We start from the raw sequence: 8,091 nt of genomic DNA on the forward strand, positions 1-8,091 counted from the left end.
GGGTAGTAAATTGATATGCTTTCAAGCAGGATGCCCCATGTGGGTCTACCCCTATATCCTCTTTTTATTTGTGAGCAAGTACCCTCCCCGTACACGAAAAACTGGCGTTTTGTTGAACTAGTCTCCTCCGCCGACACTTTGATCCCGCCTACTCCGCACAGTCTGCCAATAATAACACACGAACTCTTTTTGATTGGTTAAAATCTTTCCCACGATGTCAAAGCACATCATCAAGCACGAATGGTAAATAGGCTTTCAGTAAGTTAATACCCGTTTAACAGCTACTAAATATTCATGAGTTGTGACTCGTGATCACAGTCACGAGCAGTTGAACTCAGATATACACAAGAAAAGTTCCGGATCTATCTGTTTCAGATTATGTCATTATTAGCCTATCAGAAACGGCGTTAAATGTTACAAATTGGCAGACGGTGTGTGTATAGAAAGCTGAATCAAACCAGCGGCTGAATGAAAACACTATTGAACATGCATTAAATCACTACCAGTCAATGAGACACGGAATTCTGCAAATGGCGATGTTTTCCTTTTAGCACACTCTCGCTAGGTACTAAATTATAACTTTCGCATCAAGGTTAAACAGTTGCCAAATACTTCGAAGTCAAAGTTTAATCCGGGGGGGTCACTCCCATTGTGGCCTGTACACCATCCGCGATAATGAAAACGCGTAAAAAGGGTCGTTTTTCGTGGGTAGGCACGATGCGCGCGTATCGCGTTTAGGGTGTCAAAAACATGAAAAATTGGAAAAAGGGTAGCAAAATTGCAATTTCTAAATACGCGGAAATGAAATTTAGGGTATGAAATTTGATGTTAGGAATGAAATCCCTGTTTAGGGTGTCGTTTTAGCCAATGGTTAAATCCTTGTTTAGGGTGCTTTTCAAAAGTTGATTATCGCGGATGGTGTACAGGCCACAATGGGAGTGACCCCCTGGGAGTTTAATGTATTGGAAGGATGGCAGGGCTTCGATGAATGAGGGAAATATGAGGTTAAAAAACAAGGTTAAAACAACTTTTTTAAACACAAGTGAAAACGGCTATTCTGCTAGAAAATTTTTGCCTCGAAAAACAAATTAAAAATAATCAGAAAAGCAAAAACCATACGTTTATAAAATCAGCATTACCTCTGTCACATGAACAGATGATCAGATGAGTGGAAAGAGGCAAAGAATTGGTAAAAATGAAGGAAACTTCTCAGAGAACTGCAGCAAGTTTTTCGAAAAATTCGTCATCTTGTGACGCGCTTGAAAATGCACGACAAGCTAGCGTAAATTACCGTCAAAACGAAAACGAGCGTCAAGTGCTCGGGCTACGCGAACGTTTCGGAGCGCCATCACCGGTTTGGTATCTAGCTCATTTACGTCAAAAATAGCGATAAAATGTGGATTTTGGAACAAAATAAAGCTTGTTCGACGAAATAAAAGGTATGTTGGTATAGCTAAAACGTATGTTTAACCTTGATGCGGACTAAAAAAAAAAAAATTGCCCTGCAAATTTACCAGCCCAATAACAAAGACTGTCTGTCTGATTCTATATTTATAAGTATTTATTAAAGGAAGTGTCCGGCAATTACAACATTATGTCTTATATGTTAGAAAAACAATTATCAAGCACCAATCACATGGTTTTATTTAAAACAAAGTCATATTAACCATAAAAACGAATAAAAACAGCCATCTCTCAACACGCGATATTCAAAATTCCCGCGCCAAAATTGTCCAGTGCAATGACGTCCCAGTATACAATGAAGGCTGACGACAATTGAGCACAAATAACTATGACGTCATTGCACTTAGACAATTTCGGCGCGGGAATTTTGAATATCGCGTGTTGAGAGCCGGCTGTTTTATTCGTTTTTATGATCAATGTGAGTTTGTTTTAAATAAAACCATGTGATTCGTGCTTGATAATTATTTGTCTAATATTTAAGGCATAATGTTATGATTGCCGAAGACTCCTTAAGCAACAGATAAAAGGGCTTTGTCGTCTTAGCTTAGACCCGTGCAGTTGATAACAAAACCTTAAATTATATATTTACATTTAATCGTAAAATATTTTCATTTTATAGAGAGTTGTGCCCGACTGGACAGTGCTATTTACACCGTATTTGAAGCATCTGAGGAGGTTACTCTTAACATCATAAGGGAGGGTAACCAATTCAACATGGAAACTATTGGTAATTTCATTCAGATAAATAAAATTGAGAAAAGAAATAGATAAACACACATGAGCGCATTTTGTGCTGTACGAGATCAAATGAAATGGTATTTAATATTAGTGTATAAAAAGTTTAAATCGTAAGTGTGACATAAAAAACAATGTGCTTTTTAAAAATCGTTTTATATAGTTATTAGGATATCCCCGCCTAAAACGTGACAAGCGAAGGAGATTCAGCTTGCTTTTTGCGTCACTTGTATTATAACTCAAATCCTCAATACATTGTTTTTACAATAGCCATAGAAACAACGGACATAGACGCTGTAAGCAGCAACAGCAATGGAGCCATTGCTGATTTTGTCTCTGATTTTCCAAACGAATTCAGCTTTGACCAAGACCAGGCAAAGTTACCAATAAGTTTAACCATTATCAACGACGAGGTGAAGGAAGATACAGAGTGTTTCAAGGTGTGTCTTAAGCCACCTGGGAATCAGGAAAATGCAATGGACATCTGTACTCCAGAATGTGCTATCGTAATGATAAAGAATGACGATGGTGAGTAGTGAATGCATATGACAAATCACAATGTCAGGAAGGACCCTTGAATGGTTACAGTCATTGCAACATGCATGATGTGGGTAGGCCAAACAACAAATTAAGATGATCTTATGTAACTTGTAGGTAAAGGCAGGCCCGTAGCCAATCGAGTCCTACTACAGGCAAAATAACTAATTCTCGATGAGATAATGTACCTTCTGCGTCAGCGTAATTTTCATAGAACAACACGATCGTGCGACCTACCTGACCGAACCGTGACCTTGTCCAGCAACGACCGTGTGATTGGTCACTTCTCAAAAGCTGTGTTTGTGCCGTAAGCGCCGGTCTTTGCGTAGTATGCTCGACGCAAATACCTGTGCGTACCCAAGTTGGTTGGCTCTCATGATCGAGAATTAGATATTTTGCCTATAGTTCATGGCATATTGGATGGTTCAGGGGAAAGTTTGCCCATATTCGCAAGACTGTAGGCAAGTTACCACAGACCGAGTGACAAACTATAATGAGCTGTGACATCATCACCCAATTTACATATCGCCGTCCACAGCCAATACAATTGGAGCATCATCATGATCATTGGCCTGTTTGCCAAATATTCACGAGAACCGCACAGTACGACGGCAACTTCGTGACCTCTTTTGTCCGACAGAAAATTTATACCGGTTAGTGAACACGGTGTTACATAACACAATGTTGAAATTTTAGCCGACAAACGCGTTTTATCAAATGATAGCTCCAGAAATGGAAGACACGGGTCGTATGCTTAAAGAAAAACATTGCAAACGTGTTAGATATATATATATTTTACAAATAATTATAACTGCCAGGGCTACAAACTTACACTCATTGGGCCTAACAAAACAAGAGAGAAAAAAATCAAAACGCTATGGGTACAAACCTTCAACCTCTCACACTAAAACCTAAACTTTAATAATAATGGTAGTACACAGCCTTCTGTAGCGCTGAACGCATGGTACCATGTATTGTCAGTGGCATAAATATCGGACCTTGATTCACTACGAAACAATGACATTCTTGGTTGAAATTAATACATCAGGTACCTGTGTCGGGTTTTAATCTATAAATAAAATTTGCATGTAATATGAAGATAACATATTCAAATCAATATTAATTTTGATATTTTGGACGAAATACATTTGTTTAGCAAGATACGGCTTTCGAAAGTTGTAGATACGTGCAGTTAGCCTATACCGATGAGTGTCTGATTTTTACGTAGTCGATTCACCACACACGACGAATGGGAGATTACCTCAAATTTTTGTTTGTTTATTTGTTTTTCTAATGTACCTTCAAAGTGAAATTATCCTACTCATGTTACCGTCTGGCCATGGTCTGGCCTCCTGTCTGATGTGGTAAACGTGCATTTCATATTTTGGCCTTAAAGTGATAAAATGTATGCAAAGCCTGTGCCACTTTGTCAAGTTACATCGCCCGAAAAAATGTTTTAGGTGGGATAATTCCACCTTGTGAAAATTCCGCGCCCTCCGCACAAAATACCGGAAACGGGTATTGTAAAGGTCATTTTGAAACAGCTTCCTCGCCGATCATGCGTGACAAAACCATCAGTCAGGCCTCAGTTCAATGACCCCATGGAAGATTTAGCTTAAAGTCTTCCACAGAGGGAGTATGAGTTTCAAATAGAAAAGACATTTGGGTAACTTCAATTTGAAATACTCACTCCAGTTGTGGAATATATAGGCAACGCCATAATACAGAGGGAGTATTGGTTTCAAAATTATTAACCCTGACCAATAACATTTGAAAACATACTCCCTCTATGGAAAATATTTCCAAAATCTTCCACAGGGGTAGTGTGGATTTCAATTAGAATAGCCCATTCGGATCACAGAATCTGTGGTCTGATGATGACCCAGAATTAATTTTTTACTATTGAGTGGCTCAAAATATTCATAACCCTCATAATACAAAGCATTTGCGTCCATATTCCTTTCTCTTTACTTAATTAACTTGCCATGCTTGTTTCTGATCGATTTAAACTGTTATACTCCTTTTTCCAAACAATCGTTCTGATTTATTTTTCAGCCACCATTTCTTTTGAGAGTTCAAATGTTGAGGTGCTTGAGCAGAGTGAATCTTTGAGGGTTAACCTTACAAGATTTGGTTATCTGAGAAAGGCGTCTACTGCTCGTAAGTGAATGCTACATTGTGTTATTAATTAGTACAGGGAAAATGTCATTTTAATGAACCGAAATACATTTTTGTAATGAAAAATATTTTACCCGACGAGCAACACCATTTCGTCCTGTTTCGGTGGTATTTAGTAATGAAATTGTCTTTCTACGTCTTGTTTACGTTATGAACATTCACAGCATTAACCAATATCTTGGTATACTGTTGGTATATATGTTGGTATTACATTATTTACGTCATGCTTAAAGTTATTCAAACGTTTGATTTTACCATATTTTTCCATAACAGAGGTAATAGTATCTGATCAAGGTATCAATTCTGCTACATTGGCTGAAGACTTTGATTTTCCAAGCACTGTCTTCTTTGATATTAACCAAGCATCAAGTTTCCTACTTATTGATATTCAAACTAACGACGGCTTCGAAGGGGAGGAGAAATTTACCTTAGAAATCCTTGATGCTGACGCGACTCAACAATCCGGGATTAAGAGAGCTACAGTAGTCATTTGCGATAATTGTGAGTAATGAGAACACAGATTAGACAAGATTAGGTTAGACTCTCCGAAAATTCTCAGCAACGTTGCGACCCGTTCATGGGATCTTCAGCAGACTGTGCCGAGATGGTCTGGTCACGTGATGATAATCGGCGAGGTAGCTTTTCACGGTAGGATCTTCGATATAGAGAAAAAGTTGTCGAGAGGGGAGTGAAATAAGCTATCGGCGAAAGAGCCGAGCAGCCAGCACTTATTAAAGGAAGTCTCCGGCAATCACGACATCATGTCTCAATATTAGAAAGATAATCATCAAGCACGAATCAGATGATTTTATTTAAAATAATCTCTTATTGACGAATATTAACAAATAAAAAAGTCCTCAACAAGCGATATTCAAAATTTTTACGCCCATAACTCGACCAAATGATATCGTACAGCAACAAAAGAGGTATCAAAATGCGCAGGAGTAAGCTGTGCTTTATATACATGATATATATTAAATACGTTTTTGCTATTATATTCCAGTTCCCGATATGTCTGACCATCTATAATCGTTTCGTTACTTTCTGGGTTGAGTTTATATAATTATACAAGTGACCTACCCTCTAAATCTTAGCTAAAACGGACGCTGCGTTACTGAGAAAAGCTGCACGCTCTATTGTAGCACGCGTCATTTTGCAACATACAGAAAAAGACACTTAAAGTCTAGAAACACTAAATAGGCAAATTATGCGCTAAATATGCGAATTACGTATTAAAACCTTAATTCATATTTTCTATAAGTGTTAAATTAATTTAAAACACATCTTCAATCAGAAAAAATACCTTTTTACAATGAAAATTAATTTTACTGAGAAATATCTTAAATATCGCCGCTTGAAAACAATAAAATACAAAAGAAATATGCCTCATGTAAAAGTGTAAGAAGAACGTAATCTAATCTAATTTTCTTTTCGCCTTTTCTGCTCCAATCGAATGTAACTCCGGGATCCAATGTCCGATTTGATTCAAACAATAAGCAAATTAGAGCTGAAACTTAAAAGTATTTAATTAAGAAGAAATCACAAAAAAGGTGTCCAAACCTCAAATTCTTAAAAATGACCACTTCTGTGTCCCCTTATTAAGAGTTGACGTCTTCGTTCCGCACGCCTGTCACCACATCGTAAAACAGCTTCCTCGCTGATCATGCGTGACCAAATCATCAGTCAAGAATCCTCGCAGTCTGATGATTGTGATTCACATTGACTTTCTACTACTGGGCGATTCAAAACATAACCCTGATAATACAGAACATAATGCGTCTAGCTTAATTCTTTGTCAGTTCTCTGAACAAAATGGTAGAAGAAATAACTCATGCAACGAGATTAACAAAACCGCATCATGTATCGAACAAATTCGTTTCCCAAATTCTCAATCATTTTTGTTGTTGTTGTTTTAAACAGGCGAATGTCAACCAGCTTGTGTCCATGGCCAGTGCCTTCCTGATGGTACATGTTGGTGCTCTCCTGCTTACACTGGACAACAATGTGATATCCGTGAGTATTATTTCATCTAACAACAAAGTCTGGTTTAATTAACAAATTGGGACCAATAATCACAAGTTTGTGAGTTGAATGATTATAAGTATAGGCATGACGAGCCCCAGATTACGACAGACAATCGTTCTGTTAAATTGACAACAGAGGGCGTCCCAGACAAACGAGTACCTTGAGCACCGACCACCCATGCCTAACCACGGCGGTAGGTGTAGCTACGTATCCCTGGTGATTTTGACGGGATGACCGGAGTTGCTAGGTGTGAAGAAATAGTGTGTACATGTCTGTATAAAGACACGCTCGTTTGCGTCCTTGCCAAAATGGTTGCTATAATTAAAGACAGAGATAGAAAGAATTTATCGCGTCTGATGTCATCTGTCAATCAAATTCGGTTCAAAGGGTCGTGATGATGACTTGCTGAACGCGGCGATATAACCTGGCGCCTTATTGTTAATTTTGCACCATTTTGCAAACCATCTCAAAAGTTAGGTCTTTATAGTAGGAAACTTTCTTTCGCGAAGGCACCATGTCAACAATGCCTAGAAAAGCTGCTTTTTGCCTTGTAAAAGTACGTAATTTTTCGCCATTTGCTGCTATTCCTTTTCTCCGATCAGCACCAGATAGATCGGTCTTCCTTTTAGGCGCTATTATCCTCTGTAAACCAATCAAGGATCGTAATTGACAGTGACATCAGACGCGATAAATTCTTTTTATCTCTGTCTTTAATTATATGCAGTGTGGACTTCACTAAAGCGCACCATCTGAATAAAAACTATTAATTTTGTTCCAGGTTGGAGAATTTGCTGGATATCTCGTTTAACCTGAAGGCATGTGACAGGAATTGTAAATAATTCAAATATAAAAAAGAGAAGTAACAATACTCTTTACTTGATTAACTTTTTTAACTTGTTTCTCTTTCATTTTCTCATTTAAACTTTTATACTCCTTCTTTCAAACAATCTCTCAAATAATTTTTCAGCTATCAGTCCTTCTTATTCTTTTGAGAGTTCATATTTTGAGGTGCTGGAGCAACGCGGATCGTTGATAGTTAATCTCACCAAATCAGATTATCTGGGAGAGGCGTCTACTGCTCGTAAGTGATTGTTTCCTGTGTTATTCATTAGTACAGTAACAATGTCATTTTAATGAACCGAAATAAATTCT

This window comes from Amphiura filiformis, chromosome 2 (assembly GCF_039555335.1).
Source record: "Amphiura filiformis chromosome 2, Afil_fr2py, whole genome shotgun sequence".
Taxonomy (NCBI): domain Eukaryota; kingdom Metazoa; phylum Echinodermata; class Ophiuroidea; order Amphilepidida; family Amphiuridae; genus Amphiura; species Amphiura filiformis.